Source organism: Cherax quadricarinatus, chromosome 48 (assembly GCF_038502225.1).
Source record: "Cherax quadricarinatus isolate ZL_2023a chromosome 48, ASM3850222v1, whole genome shotgun sequence".
Lineage (NCBI taxonomy): Eukaryota > Metazoa > Arthropoda > Malacostraca > Decapoda > Parastacidae > Cherax > Cherax quadricarinatus.
In genome coordinates, this window is record NC_091339.1 from 10,233,853 (window position 1) to 10,251,174 (window position 17,322).

Genomic DNA, 17,322 nt, shown 5'->3' on the forward strand with positions numbered 1-17,322 from the left:
CAGCAGGCCTGTTGGTCCATACTAGGCAGGTCCTTTACAATTCATCCCACTAACAAAACATTTGCCCAACCCGATTTTCATTGCTACCCAAGAAATAAGCTCTGATGTGCAAGTCCCACTCAAATCCAACCCCTCCCACTCACGTACTTATCCAACCTAAATTTGAAACTACCCAAAGTCCTAGCCTCAATAACCCAACTAGGTAGACTGTTCCACTCATCAACTACCCTATTTCCAAACCAATACTTTCCTGTGTCCTTTCTAAATCTAAACTTATCTAATTTAAATCCATTACTGCGGGTTCTCTCTTGGAGAGAGATCCTCAAGACCTTATTAATATCCCTTTATTAATACCTATCTTCCACTTATACACTTCGATCAGGTCTCCCCTCATTCTTCGTCTAACAAGTGAATGTAACTTAAGAGTCTTCAATCTTTCTTCATAAGGAAGATTTCTAATGCTATGTATAAATTTAGTCATCCTACGCTGAATGTTTTCTAACGAATTTATGTCCATTCTGTAATATGGAGACCAGAATTGAGCTGCATAATCTAGGCGAGGCCTTACTAATGATGTATAAAGCTGCAGTATGACCTCTGGACTTCTGTTGCTTACACTTCTTGATATAAATCCCAGTAATCTATTTGCCTTATTACGTACGCTTAGGCATTGCTGTCTTGGTTTAAGGTTGCTGCTCACCATAACCCCCAAGTCCTTTTCGCAATCTGTATGGCTAAGTTCTACATCATTTAACTTATAAGTGCTAGGGTTATGGACACTCCCGAGCTTCAGAACCTTGCATTTATCTACATTGAACTGCATCTGCCACTTTTCTGACCAAGAATACAGTTTGTTTAAATCCTCCTGAAGTTCCCTAACGTCTACGTTTGAATCAATTATCCTACCTATCTTTGTGTCATCGGCGAATTTGCTCATATCATTAGCAATTCCGTCATCAAGGTCATTGATATATATTATAAACAACAACGGGCCCAAGACTGATCCCTGTGGAACGCCACTTGTTACAGATCCCCACTCGGATTTAACCCCATTTATGGACACACTGCTTCCTGTCTGTGAGCCATGACTCGATCCATGAGAGCACTTTTCCCCCAGTGCCATGTGCTGCCGCTTTCTTTAAGTCTTTGGTGCGGAACTCTATCAAAAGCCTTACTAAAATCAAAGTAAACAATATCAAACTCTTTATCGTGGTCAACAGCCTCAAAAGCTTTACTGAAGAAAGTTAATAAATTAGTCAGACAAGACCGGCCTCTTGTGAATCCATGCTGAGTATCATTAATCAAGCTATGCTTATCGGGATGGCTTCTTATAATCATATAATCAGTGGAAATCGTACTAATGAATTTGACTCACTCTTTGTAAGTTATCATTCCACTGTGTGCAACACATTTGCTTCTGTGTTGGTACCCTTCCACTGAGTGACACTTGCCACACGGTGGGTATAATTTTAATCAGAGTGACAAACTCATGGATGAATATCTTTTTAGTAACTCAGTTACTCAGTTTTTCACGGGTGGGATTTTTTTTTTTTACATAAAGTGAAAGTTTTTGCCCAGGGTAAGTATCATTCTGCTGAATGTGACACACTTACTCTTAGGCAGGCATTGCTCTTGTAGTGACGACACACTCCTTTGAATGTATTGTTCAAGAGAATCTGGCACAGTTTCTAGCGTCCCAATTATTAAGAACCACTTGTTACTATATGGGTATTGCTCTGTAAGGGGAAAAACTATTTCCTGGGTATCGCACTAATGGGTGTGACAGATTTGCTCCTTGGTGAACATCGTTCTGTTGAATGCGATGAATGCGATTGACTTATTCCTGTGTATCTTTCTAATGAATGACACACGTGCTCCTTGGCACATACCTTTCTGAAGACTGAGACACTTATGCAATATATGGGAATCTTTATTCAGGAAACGTTTCGCCACACTGGCTTCATCAGTCCAATACAAAGCAGAAACGTGTAAGGAGAGTAGGAGTTTGAGGTAATCAGTCCCTCAGCCTGGAGTCGATGTGTTCAGTCCAACTGTCAGACACTGCAGCATCATGGGATCTTGTTACAAAGAATTCTTCAACACTTGTCCAACCTTTGGACGAAGACCTACTTCGACTAGTGGATGGTACCACTATGACCCCGCCTCCTCCTGCTTCGCCTCCCCTCACTACAGTATATAAGCCACGTCTACGGCCCTATGCTGTACATTCTACAAGATTGATGGACTGAACACATCAACGCCAGGCTGAGGGACTGATTACCTCAAACTCCTACTCTCCTTACACGTTTCTGCTTTGTATTGGACTGATGAAGCCACTGTGGCGAAACGTTTCCTGAATAAAGATTCCCATATGTTGCATAAGTGTCTCAATCTTCAACTTGTCGGTTTTTCAAACCATTCATCACATACCTTTCTATTGAGTGACACATTTTCTCTCGGGTGGTAACGTTCGGATTAGTTATAAAGATTGGCTTCAGTTTAGGTATGGTAAGGTTGACACATCTGCACCTTGGTGGGTATTGTTTGAGTGTGACATGTGCTCCTCCTGGTTAGGAATTGTTCTTAATAGCTTGACACACTTGACTCAAGGTGCGAATCGTACAGAGTAAGACATTTGCTCATGGGTGGTTCTCATGTTAATGAGTGAGACACACTTGCTCCTGTGAGGATATTGTATTAATGAGTGTTATATTTGTGGTCACAGTAGGGACCATGTACTGTAACCGTCTTTGTAGTCTGTTAACGTAGCAGGGGAGCTTGGAGGTCGAATAGACCTGGTTTATTTGAATGAGGGGTACACAGACAGATGCAGTTAGAGGTTAGAGGGAGGTATGTGCAACAGGTACGTAGACCTACCGTCTACATTTTGCTCGGTCATGCACCTCAGGTCGTCCCAACCCAACAGCACATGGAACCTGTCTTTTGGCTTACCCCAGTACAAACAAGATAATTTTAGCAAGCTTCAAACAACTCTCCCACATGTCCTATGAGAGAGAAAAAGGCGTGTTATTCTGCATAGTAGTGGATGGGGCATAGAATATCAGGACAGCCCTGGAACATAAATCTTCCTATGCACAGTTTGTTTACAGGGTTGTACAGGCGTCAGGCGTTGTCTGCACTTCAAGGGACGTTGAACCATCCTCATATCTGTAAGTCAATGACTTGGAGTAGCATTTCCTAGTGTGGAATATGACATGAAAGGACAGCACTATCCTGGTCTATGATGCAAACCACATAATACACACTGTAGTTACATTACTTGCAGGAAAATATATCAATACTATAAGTACCCTCGTACAAAACATACTGCTTTTACACATATACATTATGTAGTCCACCCTGACCCTGTTATTCGAGCTTATAACTATAAAGCATGTGAACATTGATGCCCATTTCAGCAAGAAGACAGCGCAGTCAGCGTCAGCGTAGGAGTCAGACAAGTCGACAGGTTTGCTAATGGTACGGTTTGTTTGCAATCGTGTCATTACGATTTCGTGAGTCAAGTTAATATACTGCTGTCCCAGGTCTCAGACCATAAGTATGTGATTGGACAGGACAGTCATTGGTCATATTACGAGAGAAAGTAGTAGTAGCTGGGTTGTCGCTAGTGTCAGTCTGGTTGTGCTGCTGCAACACGTTACTCCAGCTCAGCCTCGGTTTGCACATTGTCAATTTACTAATGTGGTCAAGGTGAAGTTCTTTAATCGTTCCAGTGGCAATCTCCCTCACCTGGAACTTGTTGCCGTGGAGCTGTCTAAGGACCAGCAAATATGGAAACTAGCTTATGCATACCAGGGATTTGTGTAGGATTTTGCAACATTACTTTGCAACCTGGTACAACTTTCCTCTCCTTAAGAATAACATTACAATTAGACAAACTTATCTGTTGCTTTCTTGAGATTTTCTTATACTCTCTGAAAGACAAGCTGTGAACTCTGCATCTTTTGACGCTAACATTATCAGTGTATAATCAGGCTGAGGCGGAGCAGACACATTTTGTTTACCAAGAACGTACCAAATTTCTGGGTAATAGTCGTTTAAAGTGAGAAACCATCGAGCATGCTTTCCTGAGAGATTCTTATTTGCAACGAGGGACAATAATGGTAAATGATGTGTAAATCTTAATAGGGTACTGGTAAATAATGTCTCAGATATGGCTCAAAGCCCCTACAATAGCTAAGGCCTATACCTTAGTTACTCAGTAATTAATTTCAGCTTTGACAAGGACACAGCTAGAGTAAGCTATTGGCTGCTGCTTACCATTGGACTTCTGCGACAAGACTGCACCAATACTAACTTTCCTGGAGTCCGCTGTCAAGGAAAACCACCTTGGTAAAGTCAGAAAATATAAGAACTGGAACTGACGTTAACTTGTTTTTAAGGGTAACAAAGGCTTTTACCTGATCGCAAGTCCACTCAAAGGGTAAATCTTTCTTAAGAAGCTGTGTCAGAGGTGTAGTCATGGTGGAAAATCAGGCTATGAAGGTGCGATAAAATCCGGCTAGGCCTACGGACGAGTGTACAGCGCTGTACCAATATAGCAATATATCAATTATGTGACACGCAGGGTGTATAGTAATCTGAATGTATGATGTAGACTCTCTGTAATGAGGTTACAGATGAATAAAATTTCCAGTGGAACTCTCATACTCGTCTCCAAGTGATTACAGAAATCTCAATGTCTGCACGATCCTTCATCCTTCCCTCTTTCCTCTTCTCAACAATGTGCTCCAGAATATTTGGAATATCTTTTTTCGGTGTTTAACCTGCTTCAAAGCTAATTTCTCTTGAAAATGACAACTTTCTCCATGACAACGTGCCATAAGTAGTTTTACACGATGCCCTTTGGTTTATGCAGCAATTCTATCGTGTTTAACGATATTCTAAATCAGTCTATGTATACTCGAAACAAATCACTGTCATATCTCAAGACGTACGATCACATTACGTAAAGCGTGAATGGAATTAAGTTTAGAGAAGCTGAACCTAATGTAAAGTCTCATAATGTTAAGCCTTTCAGACGTTCCTAGACCTATGAATGAATATGAAGTTTGTTCATCTGTTGGTCTAGAGTCGGATATTATCACTCATTCATTGTTAATTATCTACATTGCTTCTCCACTCCATTTGTGTAGACTAGTGACGAAAAAATAATATTTTGAAGGCTCAAAGTGATGTTAACTCTTGTTCTAGGAGATTGAGACACTAATGCAACATATGGGAATCTTTATTATGGAAACATTTCGCAACAGTGGCTTCTTCAGTCCAATACAAATCAGAGGTGTGAGGAGGGGAGGAGTTTAAGATAATCAGTCCCTCAGCCTGGAATCGATGTGTTCAGTCCATCACTCTTGTAGAAAGTACAGCATAACCGGAGAAGTGGCTTATATACTGTAGACAGGCGAGTCGAAGCAGAAGGAGGCTTCTGCTTTGTATTGGACTGATGAAGCCACTGTGTGGCGAAATGTTTCATTGATAAAGATTCCCATATGTTGCATTAGTGTCTCAATCTTCAGCATGTCGGTTTTCAAACCATTAATCACATCTTATTCCAGAGTTCCTTGATTTCAATAAAGAATTGACTCTGACCACCAATACCACCCATGGTGCGACGTGCTCCTAAGAGTTCAGTGATAAAACACAACAGCTTACGCTAGTAGAGTTCTTACCAGAACTAAGTAGAATTACTCGGTTACTGAGCAAGAAGAATCAGCCATTGTTTGGACTTTCTCCTCATATCAGAGATTTTACATTCTATGATATCAAGATATATATTCATCACTTTCCTCTGTTGTCACTTTCTGGGATAAAAGTTTGTCAGGTAAGCACACTACATGGTCAATTACCTTAACTGATTATATCCCTAATATTTTGTATGTTCCTGGTATACAAAAAGTAATTGTCAGTGCGCTGTTGATGTACATCTTTTTTTTTCTTTTGTCAGCAATGATGGCTCTATTGAGAATGTAAAGAGCCCAGCATCGAGGCCCAATCTGGCCACCTGTGATCAGGTTCCTGATTAAACAGGCAAACACTGAAGATTAAACCACTAATAACTGTCAAAGACACGGTAGTCAAAATATCGAATTCAAAGTGGCTAGACTTGTGACTCTAGATCATACTCTTCACCAGCTGGTCATCCCTATTGCATTTGGTCATCCCTATTGCATTTTGGTACTTACAACCTTAGAAATGATCCATGACGTTTCAGGTGTATTGCATCCAGGTAAAATTGCAGTTTCTGAGAGGTTTGAATAAAATACTTGTCGTTAGATGGCAAAGGAGAACAAAGAGCGCGCTCACACGTGTGTCACCTGCCTTTGTCACAAAGGCATCGTAAGCAGTCCTAACCTAATCCATCAGAATCATATCACAAAGGAGCTGTGGGAGACAACTGTTAACCTCGATGGAAAAGTTGACAAAAATGCAGTATAATCAGATTCTTTATTTTAAATAAAGAATTGCATTTCACTGCATTTGCGAGTACTTTTCCATCGTGTCAGTATTTGTACCATTTACCTCCATCTGTTGACCTTGGAGAAAGGTAATCTCCAGCCTATGATATCTGATTATTCGATTTACTAGTGACAACTCGCTCCTATTCCTGACAAAACCACAGAGATCGTAGCCAGTCCATTCCGAGAGAGAATTATCCTTCATCACTCTTGTCCTGAATTCCTCTTGTCCGATGTCACAATTTATTAAAGCCAAAATGCAGTCTTTTCACTAGGTTCGACTTTCAACAAGCACTTGGGACCTCACATCACCTTGTTACACTCGGTTTTCCTGAATTTAGGAATTACTGTGAGTAACTATTAATTTTAGTTCTACCACTTGAGATGATGCCATTCCAGACACGTAAAATACTCTAAACTCAGCAATAAATAACACCATAGGGAGTCGCCTCACTATGTATTGTACGGTTATGACTGGTATCTTCCTTACAAAATCTTTTTTGCTATCCCATTGTGTCTGCCGTAAAAATGACCTCAGCATGGTAAAAAATGGCCTCAGCATGGTAAAAAGGCCTCAGACGTGTAAAAATGATCTCACCATGGTAAAAATGACCTCAGTATGGTAAAAATGATTTCAGTATGGTAAAAATTATTTCAGTATGTTAAAATGAGTGTGATGCACATGCGTTTGGATGGGGTGTCATTCCACCGAGTGTAAGACATTTAAGTGAGCATCGTTCTAATGAGTGTGACACAATCACTAGAGTGTGCTCTTTGAATGGATTGTTCTACTGACTGTAACATACGTTCTTGTCGGCTGTCGTTCTACTATGCTTGGAGTCGTCGTGCAGCCGCAGTGGAGAGAAGACATCTTCGTTCCTGCTCTTGGGTTATCCTGAGTAATTCTCAATCAGAGCTGAGAGAAAACTTGCTTGCAGTCACTTCGAGCACCATCCCATCAAGAGGGTAAGGCGGTGACTTGCTTGCTTGTTCACCCCTCTCTTCCCCATCCTCCCCTCACCCAAACATCTACACTGGCCCACACACTAACACTCTGCTTACATTGCTATCCTTCTGCCTTTCCTATCTTCTTTTTCGGCAACTTCGCCTTTGGCGGGTTAACACAAGGCATTTTGACCATCCAGTAGCCCGTGTTGTTTTTTAAATTCCGGCCGATCTTTGCCTTGGGCCCTGTGTCCCCCTCACCACTCGAGGGTAGGCTATCTTAGGGGCTGACCTTCATAAGTCAGCTGTAATAGAATGTTTACGGTTATCACGAATGAAAGACCCTTTTTGTTAAAGTAACTTCTGAGCCAGATGTACCTCCCTGGACATCATGGTATGAATACGAGTACGAATACGTGTCGATGACAATCAAAAGTCTAAGAAGGAAATTCTCGAATGTATTTGTTCGAATTCAACTGTTGCTCCAGTGGATGTTTTTCAAACCCACGCTGGGGCAGTACTTCTCCTCTCTTCTGAAGAAGAGTTATTCTAACTGCTTAAGCAGGACGTTCTTGATAAACTGAAGACTTTTGGTATCATCCCAATTGCACCTGAAAGCTATCAAGCCCAACGAACTGTGTTTGTGGCCAGAATTAAGTTTCATGAGAGAGAGCTCAATGGAGGAACTTATTGCAGACTTTAATCAGGAAAATTCTGAAATTAAGGTTGTCCGAGCATATAAATTCTCTAAACCTGGCAACAACCAGGTATCATTAAAGTTAATGCCTGAGACACCTGAAGCAGCCAAACTAGTATGTCAAAATGGTTTCAAATGTTTGGGGCTCTGGTGGCCTGGTGGTTAACGCTCTCGCTTCACACGGTAAGGGCCTGGGTTCGATTCCCAGCCAGAGTAGAAACATTGGACGTGTTTCTTTGCACCTGTTGTCTATGTTCCCCATCAGTAAAATGGGTACCTGGGTGTTAGTCGACTGGTGTGGGTCGCATCCTGGGACAGACCTAAGGAGGCCTGGTCACAGACCGGGCCGCGGGGGCGTTGACCCCCGGAACTCTCTCCAGGTAAACCAGATGTACACCTGACCAAATCTCTCTTGAACGGTTTGTCAGTGTTGCACAATGTTTTAAATGTTATGCATTTGGCCATACCACCAACAAATGTAGTGACCAATCACTGATTTGCAGCATATGTTCTGGTGATCATTTTTATCGAGATTGCCATAACATAACTAAGTCCAAGTGTGTCCTTTGCAATGGAAAACACCATGCTGTTTCCCCTATCTGCCCTGAGAGTAAAAAGGTAATACATAAAATTCTTGAAGCTAAGAAACTATCCAATTCTTCGAAGACCCCTCCCCAGGCACCTCCAACAATGTCCCAGGCTTCCTTCCCAGCTCTGCCTGGATCTAGTGGGACTCCTGAGGCCTCTCTTCCACCGGTTCCACTGTTTGGACTTCTACCCCTCTTGGAGTGCCCCAATCTAACCTTCACCTACAACAAACACAGCCACAAAGTTCATCCTCATTCCCCATGTCTCAGGGGTCCTCAGCCGGGGATATGACGAGAGCTCAACTAATGTACATGATGGCCAAGGACATAGCAGGTGGTGATATTCAACTCTGCTCTAATGTTTTCAATGATCTGTTAATGGCTAACTGGATCAGTCCCATTACAATCCCAGATAATGTTAAGTTTATTATGGCCCAGCCCTCTCAAGACAGGAAGTATGTGCCCTACTCTACTTCTACAAATACACCTAATTCATCCCTTGTTCAGGGCTCACCCACCTCGCATACCCAGGTTGTCAACTCCCCTCAGTCTGATGAGTCAATACCTGACCCTAACCATGCCCCAAAGATTGGTGCTTATTCTTCCGCTATTGCAGCTGATCATGTTGAACAAGAACAGGAACTTTCCAAGGGTAATGCACCTGGCCTACCAAATCTTCCCTTGGAGCCTCCACGGTCTCCCTTTGACACTCATGTGCCTCTTCTTCCTGTAACTGGGAATATCATACCTCAGTTCTCTGATGATGACTAATGCTTCTGTTGATATTACCAGCTCTAGTGACGATGGTGACATTGTTAGTACGCAAGCAACTACTCAGAATTTCCCTCCTCCCCTTGATGAGTCTAGTAGGGAGAGTGTGTATTCCAAACGTGAGGTTACTTGCAGACGTTCAGACCGCAGTACACGCGCGAAATGCAAGAAATAATGGGGATTACAATTTTCCAACTTAATGTTCAACATTTCTTTAATAACCGTTACCTCCTTGAAGTTGAACTACAAAATTACAATCCCGATGTTATACTCTTGAATGAGACAGCTGCAAGAGTTGATCAACATATTAAATTACGTGGTTACTCTACTGTGGAGAAATCGAGAGTACCCCACAGTGGCGTGGCCGTCTTAGTTAAATTAGGTTATGCGTTTCGAAATATTCACGTTGACGAAGATAACATTCTTGTAATAGAACTGATGTCTCATGGCCAACTATTGATAGGAACTGGATATTTTCCCTCGAGACAACCATATATAGAGTCCATTCCCCTACATAGGGTATTAAGCAGAAATATTCCTACAATTCTGGTGGGAGATTTTAACGCTCATCGCCCTGCCCTCTTTAACTGTGGAGTTGGTAATCCACTGGGCGACTTGAAAGGAAAACAACTATTTAATATCATGACAGCCAGGAATCTGTCATTTCAAGGCCCATTCTTTAAATCGTATATTGGTCAAACCCTTCCAGGGAATCAGTAGTCCTATGTGGTCCTCATCCGGGGACACCAGATATAGTCCAACTAAGAGAGACTGTGACCTCTTCCATTGTCGAGGCTCTCCTGATGGGAACGTAGGAACTGACCATATCCCTGTTATAATACAACTACAAACTTCTCCATTTAGAATACCTGTACCTCCTAAACCTAATCTGAACACCCTAGGATTTGACCCCTTCAGGGCATTTCTTGGAGAAGATGAAATTGTGTCGTTGGAAAATTTACCTTGCACTGCAATTGACGACGCGATCAGCTCCCTTCACAACCGAATAATTGATGCTACTAATGCAACTTGCCAATTAGCTTTCACAAAGATCTACCAACAATATAAACCTACTAGGGAAATTAGAGACAGCATGAGAAATTATCAATGTCGAAGCCATCTTCAAACGCGACAACCACCAGTGGCTACACTACAGATTGAGGAGGAATTAATTAACATGATTAGTCATCACAAACGTGACTTATGGAAATTTCTAGTTCTCCAAGCTAATCACTATAAACGTCAACCTGCAAAATTTTGGAATAAGATTCAGCAACTTTTAGGGGCAAAGCACAAGGCTCCCAGGTACCTAATTCATACCTTCACTGATGATGATGAGGAGGAGGTTGAGATTGAACTTGATCCACAGGACCAGGCTAATTTGATGAGTGATGTATGGGAGAAAATTCTCTCCCACAATAACAGTCGTTATCAGTTGGTCAATGAATGGAGAGCTGAGAACTTAGCTGATCTCCAACCACTACCTTCCATCGATACATCAACTCTTGAAGATGCCCACCCTCTTACTAGACCTATTACACTACTTGAGATGAGTCAAGTTACTGGAAGAATGAGAAATATAGCCCCTGGTCTCTCTGGAATAACAATGAAACAAAGTTCCTACCCAGAAATTGTAGTCTTTAGTCAACATCTTTAACGCCATCTTGGCCTCCGGACATTTTCCAGTGGTTTTTAAGACTGCGAGGACGATCTTTCTTGTGAAACCCCAGAAAGATATCCACCAACCTGGAAACTATACACCTATATCATTACTTGAAGTCACTGGCAAAGTTCTTGAGAAGATCATTTCCAATCGATTGAACTATTATATGGAGTTTAACCACCTCTTTACTGAAAAACAATTCGGTTTTAGGACTCTCAGAGGTACCCATCATGCAATAAATACTATTTTCGATGCTGTAGCGAGCCTGAAACATCAGGGCAATCTTGCCCTAATTGCCACCAGAGATGTTCATAAAGCTTTTGATAGCTTATGGCATGATGGTCTTATATATAAACTTATCGACCTACCTGACCATAACTGGACCTTTATCAGATTTAAATATAACTTGTTAACTCAAAGAAAAATCATTCCTACCTTTCACGGCAGGTCAACAGAGCCTTTTATACCGACATCTGGTGTCCCACAAGGATCATGTCTTAGTCCAATTCTATTCAATATTTATGTGACCGATCTTCCTCAACCAGAGTTCAATGATACAATTATAACGCAATTTGCAGATGACGTTATCCATGTCGTCTCGTCAACTCCTGTAACAGGAAAATATAAGTATGAGAGAGTCATAGAAAAAATGAATATTGAACATCGTCGAGCATCTAATCGGGAAAAAATGGAGAATTACGACCAACCCTGACAAAGTCCTTGTTAGTACGATAGGATGTTTTGCATCAACCATCGAAGACAAGGGAGGTATCTCCATCAGAGGTACACCTGTAGCAAATAGAAACCCTAACAAGATCTTGGGATATGAAATAGACAGGCTGCTCCACTCAACACCTCACGTCAGTAAGATCAACGTAGCTAAAGCCTGTCTTAGGAGTCTCTATAAATTTAATCAAGCCCCTTCCCACGTCAAAAAACATATGTATGAAATGATAACACCTATACTCGAATACCCATGTGTCCTAATGTCGTTAACAAAGACAAACATGCTACGGTTACAACGGGTCCAGAATAGAGCTCTCCGCCTTATTACGAGTACCAGGAAGAGAGAGAGAATCAAAATGGCAGATTTACACGTACAACAGGATATTACTGCCTTAAATGTACGCCTTGACATGCTGAAAAAGAGGCAACTCTATGCAATGCAAGAACTCTACATAATAGTGAACATCCTCCCCAAGTTGAAAATACTACCAACTATATCCTTAACACTCCTCACCACAGGACCCAAAGTATGACTCTCCCACAGAGGCTGCGTCGCTTCATTCATAAAGACGATTACCAACGACCAATTATCTTGAGCAACCTTCCTGCAGATGAAGATGATTGGATAACACCAGAATCCTTCTATGTCTACTAAGAATATTATCATCCCTAATTATGGAGATATTATATAACTTTTCTACTTTCACATCTATGAAATTCGCTATATTTACTATGGCGGGACACCACCTTGAAAGAAGCCAACGTGTCCAATAATTCTTCATGAATTGTATAATCACACTGCCTTGTCATTGAAGTTTTCGTTATGTAATCGCCCCACACACACACACACACACAAAAAAAAAAAAAAAAAAAAAAAAAAAAATCAATTTGTATATGTATTACCGATTCAGTCATGTACCTACACATCTGTCATATCTGTGTGACTCTGATGGGTGTGTTATACCCCTTCCAATAACTTTTCTATTACACACACATTTTATATTGCACCAAAGTGGTTGTGTCACTTCCCTTTTATATCCTACCTCACTCCCCCCTCCCATCCTTTTCCCATATTTCTATCTTTACCCATCCGTCTTCCTTACCTTCTTACCAAAGCTCTGGTCCTAAGTTGAAGTTACTATGCGTGACACTTTCGCCGCATTTTCCAATAGGTGGTTATTGTTACTGAGTGCGACACTTTTATTCCTTATCAGTCATCCTAACGAGTGTGGTACACCCCGGTGGATATCTTTTAACTGCCTCTGACACACTTGCTCCTCTGAAGATAACGTTCTAGTAAGGATAACACTCGGGTTTCTAGGTAACAAAAGTTATAGAGATTATAAGAAATTTTCATAAGTAGGTAATGTCTGCTGAGTTTTTCCCATTTAAACGTAGGTGGATATTGTTCCAGGTGTGATTCACTTGTCCTTAGTGTCTGTATAATAGTTCTGATTGTAGCTCCCTTGTTTCTTAGTATTAATGACTTTGACACCAGCTCCAAGCTCGGTATTGTTCTGCCTATGGTGACACACTTGTTAGTAAGTTTATTCAGGTATACACAAATAGTTACATAGATTATCATACACAGCAGCATATGTGTAGAGAACTTAGGGTAACCCCAAAAAGTCAAAGTGACTTAATTCCATTGGGGTCCATTATTTCCATTGGGCTTCAGGGTGTGTGGTTCAACAGGGAGTGACACTCTTATAATAGGTTGATAAATGGGACACTTGTGCATCATTTGGGTATCTTTATTCTGGAAACGCTTCGCAAGTTAGTGGCTTCTTCAGTTCAATGTAGAGAAAGGTGTAGTATGAGGGGGATTTGAGGTAATCATTCCCTCATCCTGGAGTCGATGGGTTCAGTCCATTAATCTTCACAAAAGTGCAGCATATTCGCAGAGATGGGGCTTATATACTCATGACAAATGAGGAGAAACAGTAGTAGGCGGAGTCACTAGTGGAGAAACCCACTAGTGGAAATAGGTCCTGTCTATAGTTTAAATAAGTTTTGAAGAACTCCCTTCATCAAGTTCCTAAGATGTTGCTGTGTCTAACAGTTTGAATAAACAGTTGAGAAAGCCGACAATTTAATAAACAGGACACATTTATCAATCTGTCGTTTTTCTAAACCATTTATTAAAATAGGCTGCATACCGTTCTACTGAGTGTCACAATCATTCTTATGTGCTTATGACAGCCTAGTTGATGGGTGAGTATCATTCTACCGAGTGGGACGTGTATTTTCCTAGGTGGGTATCATACTTCTGGTTGACACACTTCCATATAGTAGCGTAACTTAATTCTAAGTGTATAAGAATTGTTCCTGTGTGACTACCGTGCTCATAAGTGTGTCACACTTGCAACTAACCCGCTATCGTACTACTGACTGTGATACAAATGCTCGTAGACAGGTATTGTTATATAAAATATATTTAGCTGGATTACGCAAAATTAAATTGCCCTTGTTATAGTAAGGTTAGGTAAATTTTCTAAGATTCTTTTGATACAAAATCATTAATTTTTGCATTAACATAATTGGAAAAATATATCTGTTTACGCATAAGAGAAAATTTTTGAAAGGACTTAATTTTAAATGAGTTCTTGCTAAATGACCCAGTTTTACCTATTCGGTACAACATTACATATATATATATATATATATATATATATATATATATATATATATATATATATATATGTATATATATATCGTGCCGAACAGGCAGAATTTGCGATCTTGGCTTAAATAGCAACGTTCATCTTGCCATATAGGACAAGTGAAAATTTGTGTATGCAATAATTTCGCCAAAATCATTCTGAACCTAACGAAAAAATACATTTCACTGTGTTTGTTTAGTATTAAATTACTGTAAACAAATCTAAAATATATTTAGTTGGGTTAGGCTAAAATAAATTGTTCTTGTTATAATAAGGTTAGGTAAGTTTTCTAAGATACTTTTAGTGCAAAATTAAAAGTTTTTACATTAACATTAATGAAAAAATATATCTTTAAACGTACAAGAGAAAATTTTTGAAAGGACTTAATTTTAAATGAGTTCTTGCTAATTGACCAGTTTTACATATTCGGCACCACATATATATACATACATACATATATATATATATATATATATATATATATATATATATATATATATATATATATATATTCCATGAAGAACTTCAAGTGCAGAAAAATATGGACTCAACCTCAGCAGAATTTGTGAAACCAAGATGACTGTGTCGTAACTATAATGTACCAACAACGTATACCTTCAGATGCACACACGACGTTCTATTAAAGAATAATACAGACATCTCTAGAACACAGATGTTTGGGAAAGTGAATTTACATTATATTATGCGGTACACCAGATACCAAGCAGCAGACTCTGAAGAACGAAAAATAATACTGGCTTAACAATGAGAAAATGCTGAGCTCAAATTGAATGCATCGTCAGGGTCTAGAAGAGACAGAGGCAGCTAAAAACCATAAGTGAAATTGAAAGCGATCTAAATGACTTCTTCTCATTTCCAAAATCCAAGTCAAAAACTACGTTCTGTATCAGGCTTTTGATTAAAGGTGATAGAACATACACTGAGGACAATAAAGAAATGAGTGAGTACTTTAGTCACAAGTTATCTCATTGTTCAGTGAACCATTAGTCAACCTAAAGATTGAAGACCCAAACAAGTTTCTTCATAAATGAGACACAAAATGCTTCAGAAATCTTTCTAATCCCTGATATAACTCAAACATTAAATTATTGGGAACACTTAATTAAATTTCCTTGAACTACACTCTTCGGAACGTAGTCGAGAAATATACATCAAAATGTACACCTTGAAGATACTGGAGGGATTAGTCCCAAACTTGCGCAACGAAACTACTACTTATGAACACGAAAAACTTGGCAGACGGTGCAGGATACCTCCAGTGAAAAACAGGGAAGCGATGAGTACAAACATATAGAAATGAATAAGTATTAAGGGACCACGACTGTTCAACACCCTCCCCTTTTTTAAAGGAGAATTAGAAAGATTCCTGTAAACAGTTTCTGATCAGCTGGGTTGTGGTGCATACGTTGGACTGCGGGCGGTAGGCACCAACAGCTTCATCAAGCAGGCCACTAACCAAGAAGCCTGGTGTGGGATCGGGCCGCGGAGGCGATGACCTCCGTAAGCAACACCAGTTACTAAATATGACACTAGTTCCATTAGAGTTGTGAAGTTGCAATAATGAGATAGATGGGGAGAACACAGTGACACGCAGACAGATCTGCAGAAAAAGAAAAGCATCAGAAGAAAAAGATATAGCTAACACATTAAGTCACGCAGAATTTTGCAAATAAAAGAACAACAGGAATCCAGCATGAAGGCAGCCGCATAATAACCTGGTCATTATGTAAAGTACAGCGCCTCCCACACAATAGTGGCGTGACAATACCAGACACAAGAAATTATCGGTCAGGGCAAGGAGCTCCTGGTGTAAAAGGGGGGGGGGGGAAGAGAGAGAGAACGAGAGCGAGAGCGAGAGCGAGAGCGAGAGCGAGAGCGAGAGCGAGAGAGAGATGCTATCACAGCGCATATCTATTATACTATCTTTTTTTTCTGGTGCAATGTAATAATATCATGGTGCTATGTAACAATGTGACTGTGCATCTACAACATCGTGATTTGTGTTAACTTTCAGTCGAGGAAAATGTGGATAACAGTCAGTCTTTTATTAAGTGACAATGTTATAATAAGGTCAGGTAAGTTTCCTAAGATTCTTTTGGTACAAAATCATTAATTTTTATATTAACATAAATGAAAAAGATACATCTTTAAATGTATATGAGAAAATTTTAGAAAGGACTTAATTTTAAATGAGCTCTTGCTAACTGACCAGTTTTACCTATTCAGGACAACAGAAAAAGCGGTCAGGAAGCTTGCAGAACTTAGACTTATCTCACATCAACTTGACAGCAGAGGTTGCAAGATTCTGTACGAGGCCCAAGTACCCTCACAGCTCGAGTACGCTCCACATTCTTGAACTGGCTGCCTCCCTCCCCTCCCCGTCGTCTCATCTGTGACTTCTTGACAGAATAGAGAACAAAGCACGACTGCTCATCTCTTGTCTGGATCTAGCCCTGACAGATCTGTCATTTCAGAAGAGCTTTCAGCACAGGAGGGATGTGGATGGCCTTACTGCTATGTGCAAAGCCAACATTGTTAAGGTTCCTCTCCGAGGACAGCGAGAACCGAGCAACAAGACGAGCAGCTAACAGCAACTACACTCTGATTGTACCTTTCTCCAGAACTTCGCTTTATCTGAGATCATTTATTCCTAGGATAACTCGTGTCTGGAACAAATGAAATCGCTAGCCAGCAGATGGCTTCAGCCTCGTCCTGTTCCCTATCTGTATCTCTCCTGACAATAAAAAGACTTAAATGTTGGTATTAATAGGTT

At 40.4% G+C, this 17,322-nt stretch overlaps 1 long non-coding RNA gene across 3 annotated transcripts in view; it reads right to left on the reverse strand.

Moving 5' to 3' along the window:
* The window catches only part of LOC138854068 (uncharacterized), a 71,299-nt gene that overhangs the window by 34,936 nt on the left and 19,041 nt on the right, over positions 1 to 17,322 (reverse strand). For all 3 annotated transcript variants that reach the window (XR_011393266.1, XR_011393268.1, XR_011393267.1), the window contains one exon: positions 11,575 to 11,747. This is a non-coding gene — a long non-coding RNA (uncharacterized lncRNA). The remainder of the gene's footprint in view (positions 1 to 11,574; positions 11,748 to 17,322) is intronic.